This window comes from Apteryx rowi, unplaced genomic scaffold (assembly GCF_003343035.1).
Source record: "Apteryx rowi isolate R43461 unplaced genomic scaffold, aptRow1 scaffold_72, whole genome shotgun sequence".
Lineage (NCBI taxonomy): Eukaryota > Metazoa > Chordata > Aves > Apterygiformes > Apterygidae > Apteryx > Apteryx rowi.
Window position 1 is genome coordinate 1083961 of NW_020451005.1, and position 19474 is coordinate 1103434.

At 39.2% G+C, this 19474-nt stretch overlaps 1 protein-coding gene across 3 annotated transcripts in view; it reads left to right on the plus strand.

Annotated features, from left to right (window-relative positions):
- NR3C2 (nuclear receptor subfamily 3 group C member 2) overlaps window positions 1-19474 on the plus strand; it is a 226345-nt gene that overhangs the window by 145061 nt on the left and 61810 nt on the right. The gene's annotated exons all lie outside the window — the stretch shown is intronic.

The following is a 19474-nucleotide window of genomic DNA, read 5'->3' on the forward strand; positions in this document are numbered from 1 at the left end:
AGTAACTGACAATGTGCTGCTAGTTTACCTTACTTGCACATTTTGATGAAATTGGTCTGTAAGTCCATGTTAAAGAACATTTTGGAATGGCTTTAATGCAGTTGGTAGTTTACTACTGTTATTAGTTTGTGCGAACTCCATGTATGTGGGAAAACATGCTATTTGTCATGATGCGTGGCCTCACTGGCCAGTGGGGTGCCCACGCCAAAGTGGGTGGAAGATAGGCCCTAGTCCGAAGGGGCTAGGCAGTCAGTATGTACATACTGGGGTGGCCAGCTAATATTTGCCAGACTCTTAATCAGCTATAGGATGCGCTTCCCTTTGCCAGCCAGCCAAACGCATAGAGGACGTAGGGGTGTGTGAAGGGGCTGGGCTGTACAGCAGGGTGTAGGAACACAGAATATGCTCCTCCAAAGCTGCTCTGCTTAGTGATTAGGACATGAAAGCTCATTTTCTTGTTACTACAAAGTTTAGGAAAGCAGAGAATATAAATTAAATGTTAATGCCATTATCATTTTCTAAGGTAAATATTTATTTGAACTTCTGAAGCTGAACTCTTGGTTGTAAGGGAAGTTTTGCAGTCTCCCATATCAGCACAGTGTATTAGGTGGTCTGGAGCCTCTGCAATGTCTTCTGCACTACCTCGCTGGAGTACATAGGCTGAAGGGGTAGAGGTGAAATCGGATGTGTCTGGGACGTTCCTCCATCGCAGCAGCACTGGTCTGCCACAGCAGTACCTGATGGGCCACTGTCAGGCGGCTGGTGTCACAGTGCAGCTGTCAAGAAGAAATAACCTGGGGGTTCAGTGGTGTTTCTTGGAGCCTTTCTTGCATCCGTGAGTCTGTGTTGCTTCCACCAGCTGTTTTCCCCATGCCCACAGAGAGCAGCAGAGGTGGCATGAGGCCTGTTGCAGGCTCAGCTGCTGAGATAGGCCAGCCTCAGTGAATGACAGTGCAGTGACAGGCCATGGGCAGAGCGGGGGTTACCTGCAGCAGACCTGGGAGCTCAGAGCAGCAAGCTGGTGTTAAGGGGCAGTGGCGCCGGGCCCCAGCTGGCTTCCTGGGAGCACAGAGACTGGGTACTCCTAGCCAGCTGGTTGTCAGCCTCTGTGGAAAGCAATGTCTTTTCTGGAAAAATCAGGTTGCTAGAGTAGCAAGTCAGGCTCAAGATGTTAGTAGGTGCTTTTGGCTTGCTTCCAATTTATAAAGTAGAGATGGCTGTGCCGTCTTCTAGGGGGATTGAGTCTGAGGGTTTCTGGGTTCAGCGTTAATGGTGTAGAGAGAGGTAGCATCTCAACTTTTTGCCCCCAAGTAATTTTCTTCTTAGCTGTTTCTGTTTATCTGGTTACCATCCATCTGCATCCTCTGCTTCTCCTGCTTCTGGTCAGCATTTACCTCTTGACCTTTTTTCCCTTTTATACTTAGCCTCCATTAGTCATCAGCTCCTGCATTATCCAACTCTCCTGGCCATTTTCCTTGTCCTCCAGCTTCTTCGTTATCCTACTGCCTGCGTTTCCTTCCTCTCCCTTGGTTTCACTTATTTTGGGGCCTTTCTCCTTCCAAGTCTAATACCTTCCCCCTTTGCCCCAAACTCCTGTCCCCTCTCCTCATTAAGCTCCTCATGGCTCTCTTTTCTCTTGTGACCCGTGCCTTGTTCCCTTCCCTCTGAGCTCTTCCCTTGCAGCATAGTGAAAGTGCAGTGGAGAGTTTCTGCTGTCACCTGGCACTTGGAAGAGACAGCTGGAGCAAAAGCTCTGCTCTGCTCAGTCCCTTTGCACTGGACCATGCTCTTTGCAGAAGGAAACTTTGGAGGTTGGCAGCCAGGCTTCACCAAAACCTTTGCAAGTCATATCACGTACAAACTACAACTTTTCAGTGTTTCATACTGTGATCCGATATAATTTTAAGTGATAATGTATGAGATGGCAAAAGGCACATCTGTGATATCAGAGCAGTGATACTTCAAAGGGTCTGTCTCAAAGTGTGAAGGCTCTTGAGCTTCTCAAATATGTCTGTGAAAAATGTAACACAGGGGAAAACCAACATGTTTCTCCCTACCCTTATTCACAAACTTAGTTTGCACTAAGCTTAGTACTTCTGGCTGATACTTTCTTACACTCACAAAATAAAATTCAGCCTGAGGCAGGCATCCAGCATGGAAAATTTCAGCCCTAACTGCTAACGTGTGGTAAAGTTATAAGCAATAGAATACAATGTCTTAAAATGAGAAGTGTCAGGCAACCTTAACTATATGTAGTGCTACAAGATCCACTGATGATGATCTGTTTTTTGACAGATTTCATCCAATTTGCAGATTCATTTTGACATACACTGTACAAAGCAAAAAAAAAAAGCCCTGGAGTAGGAGTATCAGGCTTCTGGATACCACCTTACAAGTAGTGAAGGCAATGATCAACCATGCAGTCATTTTATTTTCTGCCAAACCTTTAAAACTGACTGCAGATTGTCCATAAAGAAATATAATATAAAATCAAGGCTTTGATGCACTGAAGCTGAGAACTGTTGACTTCATGTCAGTTCTTATTTCATTCCCACAAATCTAAATGTAGGTTCCAGGTAAATGCTGAAGTTTAGAATATTGCAGAAATTGTACCATAGAGCTTGCGTTACTTGCATAAACAACAGCCTCGTATAGCATGCTATTCAGATTTGCATATGTAACACAATTTTAGTAATAAATGCTGACTTTCCAATTAACACTGCAGACATCCGTCTTGTTCCAGGTGTCCCCCTTCCCACCCTACCATAGGTTTGTGGGTTTTTTCCCCCCATTTATGAGCTAAAAATCTATCCAGTATATTTCTCACAACTGGAACTGTAAAATTTGCTTGTCTGTAACACCAACAAGCAATAATTTTAAGCACAAACCAGGTGAAGAGGGTGTTGTATTTGGGGGGCTGTCACCTGGCTACTCTCAAGATCATGTTTCCAGGAGGCCTTACCCTGCCCATGGAGGGGGCTGAGGGATGCTACGTGCCCATGCCTGGTACTGGCCTAGTATATTGTTTGGGTATTATATAGCACACAAGCAGGCTTGTTCACAGGCTGCCTGCAGCTGATTTTTTTTCAGATTGCATGCAAAATCTGTGTGGATGGTAATCAGCCGTTCCCAAGATCAGGCTCTGACAGCATCTACATGACTTTTAAAGTGTCTTTCAGCAGAGCCCTGCTGACAGCTCCGCAGTTATGTAAAATGCTACCTCTCTAAAAATCTCTTCCTACCAATGTCAGTGTGTGAGGAGAAAGGCGAAGCCAGTTAGTTTCCTGCTGGGATATAATCCTTCGTTTTTCAGAATCATTCCACCTGTTTTACGCTGCCCAGTATAAAAAGAATTGTTTAGTAGATCTCTTTATCAGGGCAGGATCACTTGGCGCTATATGTTTGTAATGTATTTTCAGTCTCAAACCTGATCTTGCAGGGACTTAGGTACATAGATAACAGTTGTCATTTTGAATAGTCCCCTGGACTCTATGGCCCCCTTGGAGAAAACAAACTTTAGAAATGTGGTAAGTCTTTCTGTTATCAGGAATAAAATTAAAATCTCAAGCAGTGCAGTGTCCATCTTTTATGGTAGTTCAGTTGGTCACAATTCACTCTTGGGAAAGTTTCACTGGTATGTAACCTAATTTTTTTTCTTACTTAATCTTACTCTATTCATCAGGTTAAAATCTTCATGTGCTCTAGATGCTTAAAACTAGGCACATGCTTAAGCACCTAAGGCGTAAGTGCTTAAGGCACATGACTGAATTGCAGACTTAAACTAGGCTGTTATCATTTCCTGTCTTTAATTATCAGTCAAGTTACAGACGGGTAAAGGGCTACTTTACATTTTCTTAGTAAATCACTCCCTCGAGCTTCTAATCATTTCCGTTCCACTTCTCTGGACTTCCTCCAGTTTGTTTATATCTTCCAGTAATGAAGTGCCTGAACTGCATACGATATTCCAGGTGTGGTTGCAGAAGAAATGCATAGGGAGAGCGCTGTTAAGCCATCCTACTCTCTTGTATAATGCTTCTACAGAAAGAAACAGAAATGTTACCGGCATTTTGTTCTTCTGTCTTGCATTACTTCTTTCATCTAATTTGTCCTGTTATTCCTAGGTGTCTTTCAACATTATTGCTTTCCAAATTTCTCTTTATTGTTAACTCTTTGTTTTGGATTATTCCCTTCATACACACAGTAGCATTTTTCCAACTGCAACTTTATTGTTTATTTCCTGTCTTTGTTTCTAATTTCTCTACATCCTTTCATACTATTTTTCTGTTCTGACTTGTGCTGACAACTCCTCCCCCTTTCTTCCTACTTCAATGAAAAGATCAGAAGAAGCAGTTGTCCCTCTGATACTCCCCAGGATATCTTCCCAGTGTGATAAACTGTCAGTATTTGACAGTGTCTTATCCTCCATAAGAATTTGCTGTAGAAATTCTCAGTGGCAGAATTGGTATAGGGTCTTTTCATCAAGTAAATGTTGCTTAGTATTAACAATGACCTGGACTCTAGATTTCTTGTTTAACGTATGAAGAGTTTTTTCAGGTGAGCAATAGAGGGAAAGTGAGTTTGGTGGATAAGAAATGTGGTGGATAAAATGAATACAAATGCACAGTCCATCAGTGAATAAATAAAATATATTTTCTGCATGAGTGCATCTCCACACGTATTTTCATACTGTGTATTTTCATCCTTTAAATTTAGCATTCTGGATCTCTTGTGTGGCTCAACATCTTCAGGGACTACCATCTTGGAAATAATTGGGCGCAGACACTCCTAGGAGCAGGAAGTGTGTGCTGTGCCCAGGAAGGGAACTGTCAACCAGTGCTATTTATTCTGCAAAGAACTAGGGGATTTTTATACTTTGGGCCTGGTTTCCTATTTCATTTTGTGTAGGCAATTAAACTTGGGCACAATAGAGGTAAAGTACTGTCATTCTAATCTTGCAGAGTATTATGCTTGTTTTGTGCAGGTATAAAGGGCTTTGTACTCTTGGAGTAGATGCAGCTCTGTGTTGCCAAAAATACTGCTGCAGGAGAAAGTGTAGACCTTGAAGCAGTCTGAGGAAGCCTGTAGGCATGACTGTGTGTGTATTTCAGGAGCTGAAGAAGCTTTGCTGAGACATTCACCTGGTCATACACCCTCCCGACCATGACTGACGCACTCCGCTTTCCAGCTTTTCTTTGTCCTCCGCGAACTCGTGCCTTCCATGCTTTGAAAGTGTTTTGAGTTTTGTTTTCGTACTGTATTTGCTGGGTAATGTAGCTGATGAGATGAACTGAAGAGCAGGGCACACATGCTATCTAGAAAACCAGAGTTTCCCTGGGCAGCCTCTGCTCTATTGTAGAGGTCTTCTGTAGCAGCTTCTCCAGAGTAAGTGTCTGGAATGGCAGGATAAGTCAGGTCCAAGCTATCTTTTTGTAGCATCCATTCTGCTTCAAAAAATAGTTCGCTTCTGTACTTACTTTTGTTTTAGAACTACTCTACCTTAGGTCTTCTGGTAACTAAAAGTCAGTCCATCTCTTGGAAAACCGCAAAACCACCAACAACAGATCTTTCCACATAACTTCTTAATTATTTCTGCATGTGAGTTTTGGCTGTGCTCCAACTTTGAAATCATTACGCTGCTGCAGAGTGTAAATAAGTGGGACTGGATTAATAAATTGTATGAAACATGGAACCACACTTCATTATAATCCACTTATCAAAGTGGAAAAACCTTTTAGTACGTAAAGTGCATCTGCTTTTAATTTTCATTTTGATCTTCTCTTTGTGTGTTTTCCGACACAAGTGTACCTGTTCTAGGAGGCTTTTAATCCTGCTGCTTGTCGGTTGCAGAGTTACCTCTGGAGACACCAAAACGAAGCTGGGATATTCGCAGTGTATTAGCAAAGGCATAGGACTGGATTATCTTTTCATAATTATAAATTGGGGTCCTCTCCATTACACCAAAGTCTGGAATAAGTAGAAGGCAGATCAAATTCTTGATGTTAGCCCAATCTTCTTAAAATTTCCATTTTTTTAATTCAAATTTTATCACTTTTACTTACAAAACATGTTGCAGACTAGTGAAATTTTGCCTTTAGTCATTATCATTTTTCAAAGATATGATGGTTGCTTTTGATGCCAATAAGGAAACCTACCATTTGCTGCATATAAAAAATGCGTCGTCAGCTAAGTGAAACTGAAGTGAGCTCATACAAATACTTTATACTAAGAGACCCTCACCCTCAGTGATCCATTTGCTTCATTGACCTCACTTACGAGCTTTAGGTCTGATAGCTATTGCCTAAAACTTTAGACTTTGGCAATAGCTAATCTCTATCCCATTTTAAGAAAATTGCTGTATTTTATTAAGGTTAACCCAGAGGATTTTCATACCATTCATATTCTTCTTGTAGGCAATGACTTTTCAGTTCACGTGAGTTTTTATTAAATAGCTACTTATAAGAAAGTAAAATTAATTCAATCTGCTTAGCACTACAAGAATTTTAATTATGAAAATTGAATTAGAACTGTAAAAATCTGTGTTCAAACATGTCCCCTGTTAGGTTAAATATGAACAGACTGAGAAGTTTTTTGTTTTGTTTTTCTTAAATGTGAATGCAAAGAGTGAGGATATTCGCCGTGAAGAAGGAGATAACCTAGTTCAGAGGTGAATTGTGGATATAAATTATACAGTAATTGGTCTTTGGGTTTTACTGAGCAAAACAAATTTTGAAACGACAATTATATCAATTAGGCAGAATGATCTTTGAAAGTAGAATAGAATAAGTCTTTTTATGCCTTGGTGATGCTGTAATTATGCCCTGAGATGACTTTTTTTGTTCTTGTTCTATGTGTCTTTTTTAGTTTTGTTTTTAAGTGGCTGCCATCATTTGTGCTGAAAGTTGACATACTTGTTTTTACATAAATATCCTTTTTTTTTAATATATAATGAAGGAAAGGGAAGATCTCCCTAAGAGACCACTCTGGCATATGAGTTATGTTGCGGAAATATGTGGTATGCTTTATGTGCCTTTTAAATACAGTATGTGTATATATATTTTTTTTAATGCTCAGTGATGACTTTATAGGCATTGAAAATGACACAACACACAAATTGGGCGAACCCTCTGTGGTTTTAGTCTTTCAACACCTGGGATGATTTCACTGTGAAAATTGCTGCGTGATTTATTTCTGTGGCAAAGCAAACTGAAATTCCCAGCGAAAAGCTAGAGCAAGGTGGTGAGAATTGAGAACTTTGTGCTTCCGGGGCCCGGAGTGACGGCTGCTACTGAAACACAAACTTTGCTGTCGCTTTGCAGCTGCTCTGTTCCCAGTGGCAGCTACACCAGCACGTGCCAGGCGAAGCAGCAGCACTGTCCCCTCTCATTTTCGGAGGGACGTTTGAAGGGGAAGATTGATGCACTTCAGTGAGAGGTGCCGCGGTTGAGAAATGTTCTGAGGCCCTGAGCCACCAGAGGTGCTGAGGTTTGCAGCGGGCTTGAAATTAAGGCCAGGTGGATGGGCGATGCCAGGGCTTCCTCTCTGGGTTCAGGAAGTGCGTTTGCCCCATTGGTCCCTGTCCGGCTGCATGGGTGCAGGGGCAGCTCTGGGGCTGCCGGCCCTGCCTGGAGGTGCCCATTTGCGGGGCAGGGCCCAAACCCAGCCCAGGTAGCTGACCTGGGCCACGAGCCCCCTGAGTGTAATCAGCAAGGTCAGGGGAGCTGTACTAAAATCTGAGATGATTATGCGAAGTGAAGCTGCTGCGGTATTTTTGCTGATAATTATTCTTCACTTAGCCTCTCAAAATCGAGCAAATAAGCAAATGGTAAAATAGCTGTTTTCACTGGCGCAGAAAGGTTGCCATATTCCATTCAGAAGCTGCTTTTCAGCGGCTTGTGAATGATGACTGTAGACAGGGCTACACAGCAAGCTTGACCTAAATTCAGCAGAAAGAGGCCTGGATCCTGTGGCTCTCCAGTACAGCAGCCTGGAAATTCTGCACCAGCTCCAGGGGCTTTTTGACAGAGACATTTGTTGATTTAAAGATGAAAATAGCATAATCAGTGTAAAATCTTTTCAGCTGCTTAATTTAACTTTCATGTTGTTACCGTATTTTAATATTAAATCTACTGTGAAATTTCATAATAATCATCAAATCTTCTGATATTTGGTCATCCTCTTTCTCCTGTTTCTTCAGTTTCATCTGGAGGAACACAGAGGTGAAGTTTGTGATAAATAAATACATAAATAAAATAAATAGGCATATGTTTACATATTACAAAGGGGTAAAACAGACTTCTTTTTAAAAGGAAGCAAACAAACCCGGAGAACTCTTAAGTTCAGTTCTGTGAGCATTTAATATTATTTTGGTCAATGTTTCTGTCCTTTGAATCTCAAGAGATTCTTTTTAAAAGCCTGTATTGTTATTGTATTACTTGTAGCCTTTAAAAGAAAATTATTACTGACCAGGGTTCCAGATGAAAAGATTTGTCAATGTATATGCTGATATTTTAAATTGTTGCTGTTATTTGTAATAATATTCATTTATATGAATTTAGCATATTTCCAGTCTGAGTTGTAGTAAACTGTATATGAGAAATGGAAGAGAAAAATATGCTTTGAAGATAATGTGTTGTTCACACAGAATAAAATTTGTAATCTGCTGAGCATGCTAAATGCAACAGCATAGCAGACTTCAATTCGAACTGTGTTTCCAAAAAAACAAAGGGTATTTATTTTAAAAAATGTCAAAAGAACATTTTCACTGAGACCAAGAGTTGGGAAAAGTTTGCTTTGTGAAACAAACTACCTATTTTTCTAGTAACATCTCATATAGATACCATGAATCTCACTGAAGGAGTCAGCCTAGAATTGCAAATTAGAAAATAGAGTTGACAAAGCCAGGATTAACGCTGTATACCTTGAATTCCCCCTCTATCCTATGAGGAGAGTTGTTCTTTCTTAGCTTGCCTGTTTCATATGAGTACTATGAAGATAACTTCCAATATGCCGGAAAAATCTGATAAGTTGAATATATCGGTAGGAGCATCCTGAATGGGTTGAAATGGGTGAATGGAGAGAGTATAACAGGCTTCTGCCCTGTAAATACTAATGCATGTGAACAATTTTGTGATTGAATATTTTCAGTAGAGTAGTCACTTAGGGAGCCGTATAGCCAGCTACAAATGCTCACATTGCCAAGTAGTGCTCCGTATTCCGCAGTACTATCCCCCTCCTCTACCCTCTCAAACTTTCCCTTAAATGAACTTGATGTTACACAAATCTTACTTGTACTGTGTACTTTTTAAAATCTAACAGTGAAACATAGTAAGCTAATTTTGGAGCAAGATACTGTATCACATATGTAAATGTAGCAGAATAGTTGACCACTTTTATGAGCAGAAGTGGACAAGGGTTTCAGTTACAATTTAAGAATTTTGCTTGATGCTTACTTTAAAAGTATTTGCAGTCATTCTAGACTGTTTCTTGGATGTTCAGGTTTTCCATTAAAGTGCATTCAAATTTGTAGTATGTCAAGAATGCCTTATCAGATTTTTAGCATGGGAAAGTAGAAGTAATCATACATGCAACATGATCTCTTGCAGATCTATCATACATACTGCTCTGTAAGTAACAGAGTTTAGAGACTTCAGAATTAGTTTTCATTTAAAATTTAAACCAAAATGAAAATTTGGAAACTTACTACAGAAGTATTAGATATCTGATTTTGTCAAAACAAAATTTTCTAAAACTTCAATTATGACTCTATTACCGTACGCAATATAGTGTAAAATTAAAAACAGCTGAAAAAAACCTAAACTGAAACAAAACACATATATAACAGGATATTTTGGTGCTTGTAGCTATTTTTCCTTGGTATTCCTGCTAAACGGATTTCTAATGCAGTGGGATTTCACTGAATCTGAAATGCTTTGCAAAAATCAGATACTTTTCCTATGAAAAGTATATTTCCTTTTCCATGCTATTTAGTATCATTCAACATTTTTTGACTCTATGAAAAGAGAATTACAGCATAGTAAATCTCCTTTTGCTGAGCATCCACCATGCTAGGCTGTTAGGTTTAAATTCCAACATGCTGAACTAAAGGCTTTTTTAGCTTGTCTGGGTTTCAGCAGGCCCTAGCCATCCTCTTGGACAGACTTTTGACATGCTTCGTTGGTACAAACTCTGCCTCCTACGGCAACATGAAAGTGGGAACGTGTAGCCTGGCTCTTATAGGCTCTTGGAAGAACAAGAGGCACAGGGCATAGTTTCAGTACAGGTTTTCTCCAAGTCCCAGTTTTGGGAATCTTTTGAGTTTGTAGATCAGTCCTTCTGGATAATGGGGTAGTTGGAGCACCAGCCACAAGCTCTGAGAAGGTTTTCAAAATTCTGTAGAATGCTTTAAGTATGCAAAAAAAACCCAAAACAAAACAAAAACAAAAAACAAAAAAACACGCATATCCTAAATTATAAATATTTACATGCATTTTCTTGCTCACTTGTCTCACTGTTGTTAACTGGTTTCTTCTCTGCTGGATGGTTTCTCCTGCAGCACATAGTAGCCTTTCTAAGGCTATATCTTCTGCTCACTTGCCAAATTTCCTCTCTCTCCTTGATCCCTCTCGTCAGTGCCCTTTCAGCCCGCTTAAAATAGCGAGTGAGAACCAGTGTTATAATTTCTAGTCTCCTTTGCCAGGGTCACCAGACCATATCAGTTGTTTTTGTTAACCTGGTCATAGCCCTGTGTGGAAGCAAGTCTTCTGGGAGGGTAAGAAGCAGAGGGAGATGGTCTCCATGCCAAAATCTCCATATCAAAATTGCATTCTTAGATGCACAAAGAGAGTGCGTAGTAGTGTGGCAATTAAAAAAATTTACATATTCTGTTTCCCAAATTGTGGCATCAAATATTCATTGATGGCTAATCTTGGATAAAAAATATTCCCCCTTTTGGCTGTGAAATAGAATTTTGTACATTGGTACTAGTGATAGACAACTGTGATCGTTACAGCACTTTAAAAGTATTAGGAGACATGGCCCTACTCATTCCACTTCCAGAAAAAAAGAGAATCAGCTTTATATCCATAGTTACCATTGGTGGAAACACTGATTATTCATCCTGTGCTTCCAAAATTTTAGCTTTCTGAAGGAAACCAGTGAGGTATTCCAGAATATTTGCTCAAAACATAATCACCATCTAAGAAGAAGCTTCAGCTCTTTTCCAAGATGCTTAGGAAGAAACAGGAGCAGATATTTCTAATTAGGTGGAGGAAGATCAGGTGATCACAGGCCAACATGCTTGGTTTGAGAAAGTTTTTGTCAACACTGTTTAATTATAATATATTAATGAGAAATAGCAGTTAAACAAAAGGTTTAAAGCATACTGAAAATTTAGAAAGATAGCGTGTTGCTGAAGTTTGTAGAATATCCTCGCTATTCGGGCATCAAGTGTCAGGTGTGCCTGTGCTTTTAAAGAGTCCTAGCTGGGTTTTGCAGAACTCACAGAAGACGATGCTGTTGAGACCACGCTTTTATCTGTATCTCAGCTAGTTTTAAAATACTTTGCCTGGGTGTATGAACACAAGCTGTAGCCGTCCCTTTGACTGCAGTGAAAATGTGCCCTATGAAATAACCAGTTACTTGTTGAATGGAGGAAATAATATGTTTAGAAAGAAATGGGAAGGACAAAGAAAGAGTTATGGAACAGGAGAGGGATGAAACACTGAAGATGAAAGTAAAAAAAGGTCAGCTTAGAAAATAAGTTTTACTGAGGGGGGAAAAAAAGAGGAGGGAGTTAGAAAGCAAAAAGACTTACAAAATTATAATGCAAAATTGTAGATAAATTAATCCAGAAATATAAAAGGCTAAAGAAAGAAAAATATCTTGGGATCTAGAGCTAACAGGAGGTAATTGAGAATGGGAAGCAAGCAGGAAATACCCTGAATGTGGTGAATGATTTGCCAAAAGCAAAACAAATTTTAATTCATTTTTAAATTCATTATAGAAGAGGGAAAATTCTAAATTCTTGCTTAAGAGAAGGATTTAGAGGATACCTATGCTATTAGCACACTTTAATAATAATAATAATAATAATAATAAATCGATGTCGTCTTTTTGAGCAATTGTCATGCACAGCCTTTGTCTGCAGCAGAGAAGAGCATTGTTTTGGAAATTATATGACCAGATGACTAGAGCTATGGAATTATAAAGACGATAGACCCTGAAATTGGACTGAATTTTGGGAAACCCTGAGCATTTGATATCTAAAATACAAACCCTGATCATTTGCTATATAAAGTGAAAGGGTAATATTCATATGCAAGTTCTGTACTTTTTTTGTGGCTTTTATAAGCTTATCCTGCCTTACTCATAAATCTTAGCACTAGGAATCGAGTTTATTAGTTTACTGTGGTCAGACTGGACTGGTTTAAACAGAGCCAAGGAAGTTAATTATCAAATGTTTCAGCTAGGTCTAGCAATAAGTAACTAGTTACTGGAAGAGGGGCTATGTGGCGCTGCCGGGCGGTGGGGGGGCATGCAGTTGCCCCTGGCTTGCGGTTTCAAGGGACTGCCCTAATCTGTTTCCCAGGTTGTTCTAACCAGTTCAAGAGCAGTAAAACAAGGTTATGTAATTGACATGTGATGTAGCCTAAAATAGTGACTGCAAACATAGGCTGCTGTTGCTGGGCAGTTGTCAACTGCTAAAAAAAAATCCTTCAACTGTGTAACAAATGGACCTCTTAAATAAAAATGCAGTTCTGATTTCCATTCAATAGCATGTGTTTTAGTTTTGGTTTTTTAATTGCAAGAAGTAGAGACTTTATGAAGACTGGAATTTTAGAAGAAATTCATCTTATCATATTTCTCATGCTGATTTGTTTGACAGTACCTATCGTGAAACAAAAACCTGAGGTATATGCAATTTGTTTCTTGAAAACGTGATATAACTCCTGTGAAACAGAAGATCCTTTTTTACGTACGGAAAATTACCCTGACAAGTTTTAGCAGTAATTTTATTTATATACTGATTCATAAAAAGGTAGAAGTAATATGTTTTTATTAATTAAAAGAACATGTAAAGGATTACAGTGGTAACATTAACTTCACAAAATATGTGCAGGTTTCAGAGCTGGATAAAAAGAACGCATCACGTAGCTCAGTGAGCACAGAGGAGAGGTTAAAACATGCAGATTATGTGATTCCTTGCTGTAGGAGGCAAACTCTTTCATTAGGGCTATCCCAGAAAGCAGAAAATGCTAGTTGTGTTTGCTGGCTAGGTTTCTCTAGGTGAGAGGCCTGCCTTCCTCCTCCTGGTTTTCTGCAGCATGCTGTCTTTGTGTTGCCTTCAGCTGGGAAAGTGCTGCCGTACCCCACTTCAGATCGGTTGTAGGAACCAGGCTGGTGCCATTAGACAGGCTAAGCAGTAGAGGGAAAAGCCAGAGATGTTCCAGTTTGAGTAGTAAATAACACTTATTAATGGAAATGGGGGAATCTTAGTACAGAATTGCAGCCATTCAACTCAGGTTTTTTCTCCCCCTCATTTACTAGAGAAATCAGGAGTAATTTCATTAAAATGGGTGGTTACACTAGTATGTGCTAAAATGAGCAGCAGGAGAATATTTAAATGGAGTTGGCTGTGCTAAGGAGGCCTGGTAATAGTATTTAACAGCCCGAATGGGTGCCGATAATTACTCAAAGCCGTTAAGACTTACACGTGTTATTGTTTTCGTGAAGATTATCTTCCTGCTTAGGAAGTATGGAGAAAAGTAAGTCCCTATTCCAGTTCAAAAGCTGCAAAAGGGATCATCTTTGTAGTTCTGCAAGGTAGACTTTGGAGATGAATTCCAGCTTTTTTCTACTTAAATCCTGGAAAAAAGCCTGATTGTTCTGGCATTGTGCAGGGAGAAGACCACTTTGCCTGTGATCTTGTGAGTTAAAGTATTAATTCTATTTGCGGAGGAAGGAGGAAAGTTTGTGAATTTTACATACATTTCAATATGCTTTGGTGAGATGCTATTTTAAAAGTTGAGGTTTTTAAAATTTTTTTCTGCTTGCTCTGGTCCTTAGCTGCCACTCCTGTTTTCTCACTTTCCCCTCCTTTTGCGAGGCTTCCTCAATCCCGTCTTTGTTTTGAGACCCAAAGCACGCTACTCTCAGCAGTTGTACCCAGAGTGGCTTTTGGACTCTTCCCTTACCCTTCCCRAGGGACGGGGCAGTGGGACATGTAGCACTCTCAAGGAAGAAGAGAGCTGGCTCCTCAGATGAAGGCGGGTGCTTTTCCCCAACACAAAGTGGGGAACAAAGCGTCAGAGGCGGCTATGCCACAGGAGCGGAGCTGGGTGTCGAGCGGAGCACAACTGAGACTGAGTCAACAACACAACGCGATTGCCAAGGGACAAAGCTGGTTGTGGATTGCGTTAGCAGGAAGGTTGTGTGCAAGATGCAGGAAGTAATGATTTTATTTTACTTAGTGATGGTGAAACTCAGCTAGAAAAATGAGTCCAGTTTTTGTCACTAGGTTTTATGAAAGAGACCAGAAAAGAATAATAAGAATGACGACAGATTTAGAAAACATGACCTATGAGGAAAGATTGAGAGAACTGGATTTGTTTAGTCTAGCTAAGAGATGGGGAACATAAATCTTTCAATAAGCATACAGTTGTTGTAAGGAAGGTGGTGATCTATTGCTTTACGTGTCTGGGGATGGGAGGGGGGTGCTAACATCAATTTAGATAGCAAAACATCCCTGTTTAAGTTACAAGTAAAGTGAAAAAATCCCTAACTTGAAGGCTAGCAAAGCAGTAAGATGTATTTTGTAGAAAAGTTGCAGAATCTGTTTCCTCAGAAGGTTTTAAAACAAGTTAAAAAAATGAAAACAAAGCATGTGTCTGGATTGTTTAAATGGCTTTATCTTGCTTCTTTGGGGGGGAGAGGCTTGAATTAAACAGTCTTTTGCATCCTTTTCCAGCATTATGCTTCTATTTCTCTGTTTTATCAGCTTTGTTTTACAAAATTTAACATTTCCTGAACATGATAGGAGTTGCTATTTTAGCAATAGAGCAGAAATGCAGAAGGGTCATTAATTACTTGCAGTTCCTGACTTAGACCTTGAAAAACTAAAAAAAAAAAAATTAGGAGAAAGACTAAGCATGTGGAATATTTCACAAGCTTCTGTAATTTACAAATTTTGTCTTAGACAGTAATGAAAATATTACTGGCAAGAAATTTTTAGACCCCATTTCTATTGCAGATTTACATGTATGGCGATATCGCAGCCCCTTGAATAGTGCAGCAGCACTTTGCATGTGTGCATGAGCTCATGTTTGCAAATCAATTTCTAGGACTGGTGGCTCAGTTATTATGCTGGATTTTTAAACTGGGGAAAGGCACAACTTGTGCTGCAGGTAGCAGTGTCATTGTGGCAGTAATTCATATGCCCAATAATAACTGTTTTTTTCCTCCCCTCCTTTACTGCTGAGTTTTGTTGTTCAAGATAATGTAACAAGAGGAAAGACTGAACTTCATGAATACTTCCTTCTTGTTTTCTGTTGTAAGCCTATCATATCAGGGAATTAATAAGTCTGAAACTGTTTTCAACTCCCTCACCTGTGAAATATCTTTGTGTGGGCTCTACATCAGTATGTGCCATTCTGTGGTATATACTGACACACTAAACTACTGTGAATATGACAGATCTTTATTTCTTCTTAGTATGTAGCTGCATAGTACCTATTAATTATTTATTTTGAACCGGAAATTTTCCTGGCATCTTTTGTAACTATTTTGGATGGAACGGGATTTACCTTGTATTTATGATGGCATATGTAAAAATCACTTTCTTCTTAATGCATTAGCACATGGGAGACGAGAATTTGCTACCTACTGCCTCACTTTCCAGCCCACTTGTGGATGTGCTCTAGGTGACCCTGCTCGAGCAGGGGGGTTGGACTTGGACGATCTCCAGAGGTCCCTTCCAACCTCAACCATTCAGTGATTCTGTGATTGAACTAGATAAAAAGAGCAACTGGATTAAGCTAAACACAAGCTACACAACTGGGTTGATATGCTTCTTAAAAGAATTAAAATCTGGCCGCCACAAAAACAACAGCCTCTTTGCAGGATGATCTCCATCACTTCCACAAGATGTTCAAGAGCCCGGGAGGTTTTGAGAGAGTCACATCAATTTCAGATGCAGAGATTTTTGTTTGATTTGAAGTTCAGAGGGGTGCATTAGGATAAATCATGACACGTAAATGGGAGATACTTCCATTTATGAAAGATACTTTCTTTTATAATAATATTCATTATGAGTACCTTCACTTTACTGACTTATATTACAGCATTAATTTCAATTGAAACAAACCATGTTTTGGTTGCATGGAAATCTGAAGCTAGTTTTTTTCATGATAGATGATAGAATAAACTTTTTAACTGAAAAGTTATTGTCCTTCAATATTACATATCTGTACTATACTTAGGGGAGTTGTATAAATGCTGATTTATTCTGATTTTTAAGGGTATTTATTTTCACTGAAGTAAGTAAAAAGATTTAAGATGTCTGTATTTAATTTTTTTTTTAGAAATTTTAAAAAATACTGACAATCTCTTTGATCTGCAGAAGACATTTGCTTACTAGAAAGACTACTTACAGATTTTTAGTATTCAGAGATATATGATTCAAAAACGGATGAACCTTTGCTAAATTATACTTCCTGTAAATATTTAACCTAGAATATGCAGGCTAGAAAGTAATAATTGTAGACTACCTAAACCATTTGAAGTATGACTTACAGAAGTATTCTGCTATAGTGGGAATATTTCTTATGAAGTCACAGGGTGACAGTGATTGAATCAAATAAACATTTCTACAGTATTTAAGAATGTGACCCAAGTAATTGTCCTAGAGTACATAAATGTTAACCCCTTTTTTTTAAACTCATTAGTTTTTGAAAGCAGTAATGAAAAACGTTGACTTAACAGGTGCACAATTTCATAGAGCAAACTGCCTTCAGGGAAATTCTGCAATGGGGTTCATTTTGCAGCATTAGAGCTGACTTGTCATATTAATAGCCTGCACCCGCCTGTGAAAGCCTAAAAATGGTATTGCAGTACTCTGCGATGTACAAAGGACATTGTATGAGCACTGAGCAATCATACTTGCATTCCTAGCAGAAAATAACCATTTCTCCTCTCTCTCCCCAAAAGATGTTATAAAAATCCAGATACCAGTATTTTTAATGGTATATACACCATCTTTATACTCTGTAGCATTCCTTTAAACACTGTCTTCCACTTTAATTTTATGTTCACCTTTAGAAGATGTGTGTGCTTGTCAGTACAAAGTAAAAATGTAAATAGGAAGAATAAAGTACTTTTTATTTCTTGTTATATATCTGTTTTTTGTACAGATAACTTTGTACACTAAATGTTATGTGATAAGCAGGTTTTTATTTTGTGATTAGCTGAGAATTTTCTTGTTATTGTTTTAGCAGGCCTATTTAAAGATCAGCTAATAGATATTGATGCTGTCATTCTTTAAGCAACTTGATTTATTTTATGTCTGGCATAACTTCATGAACTCATGTGCATGAATTATCATCCCTAAGTTTTATTGCTTTTCATCTGTGTCACACTGCTAGGTAAAGTCCCTGAATAAAAACTGATTTGCCAATGTGCTTGCTGTTCAGACGTCTAAAGCATTTTCTTCCTCACAATGTGTCTGTGGAGTTTGAGCGAGTGAAGTGTTACTGTGACAAGATTGGTTCTCTTTGTGCAAGATGCACAGCAAAGAGATGCAAGAAATAGCCCAAACTTCAGTTCACTGTCCAGATAGGTAACTTGGGCTAAGGGTAAAAGGAAGTCAGATGCAGAGATATAAAATGACTTATCTGAAGTTTTAAGGCAAATTCCTGAAAGAGCCCAAAATAGAAGCCAGGTCTCCTGTGTGTCATGAATATTTTCTTTGACTTTCCCTAAGGAAGCATTTGTGTATTGCGGAAAATATCTTGGCAAACGTATTTTATACCTCTTGTTCTAAAGCAGCTCTCCCTGGCTATCTCTCTTGATGGAGTCTGCATCTTGTCTTCCTGCTCCCCTGCACAACTCAGCTTCCTGAGCTCGGTTTCGGGACAGCCCGTCTGCACTCTGCCCAGGCTTCTCTGGGAGATGGCGGCTGGCCCCTTATAGCAATGTCTGCTGCTTGCTTCAGCAGTTGGTGTCAACTTTGTTGCTTGTATGATTCTTGGTTTTCTTCACATCTGTCTCATAATTCATTCATGATCAGCGTAGGAGTCTCTCCCCTACTAAGTTGACCATTGGTGTTACCACATTGACAATTCTAACCTCTTTTTGTCTCTCTTGCATTTGAGGCATCTTCATTACTAACTTGCATTCGGTTTACAGAATACCACATTTCTTATCTTGTTTCTAAAATGCCTCTCCGTGAGACTTGATGGTTCTTATTTTGCTTGCTACATAGGCCTTCACCTCACTATTGTATTTCACTTTTGACTATTTTCCTGATTTTCAGATGATAGCAAATCCTGCAGCTTATCCCACAGTATGATATATACTTCTTTGAGCTTTGTTCTTCCCTTTCATCCTTTGTCTGGAAACTCTTTATTGTGCTTTTTGACACAAATGCTGCAAACTGATTTTTCAGGTCTCTCTAGGTCCCAGTATGCCACCTCTAGATTGAGGCAGCTAAAATCATCTTCCTGTTTCACTTTTCTTGTCACATTGTGCTTAACTCTTTGTGGCTTCCTTTATTCTTCCACATCAAATTCAAGTATCTTGTACTTATTTTGAATAGCCCACATTAGTGCCCTTGTCTGATACACTGCATCCATTTGCTGTACCTACATTCCTCCTACAATGCAAAACTCCTTTTGAGTGTTCAAGTCGTTAAACATCAGCCTGTTGCCTTTGTTGCCATGTACATTTCCCTTCTGCTCAATACTATGTATTAAATATCTGCCCTGCTTTCATATGAGCGATGCTGTAGTACTGTGGTTGAGTTAGGCCTATTTTGGCAAACCCTTCAGAAATCTTCTAGTAGAAGTTAACTGATTAAATCAGAAATGAAGCACTCAGTGAACTGGTTAAAGAGAACGGAGTCTATTGTGAAAGCTGACCTCTACTTTGCATTTCTGCTTTAGACTGTGAACTCCTTAGCATGAGAATGGCCTTCATTTTTCTACAGAACCTAAGAGCTGGTAGACTGCTTTGTGATGCTGTGCATGTAAGAATATTTGAAAAAGCTCAAAACTGATGTGTTTTTATTAAAAAAAAAAAAAAAAAACAAACTTGAAAGTCCTTCTGGGAAGAAAGGGGTGATGAGATCTCTCTTGTGAATGATGCACCAAAACTCATTTCCCAGTTTAAACAGAAGAGAGGCTCATAGTAAAACCAAGAATGGGTCCCCAAGGTATTGGGAATGCTAAAGAATGGAATTGAGAATTTCTGCATTAATAAGACC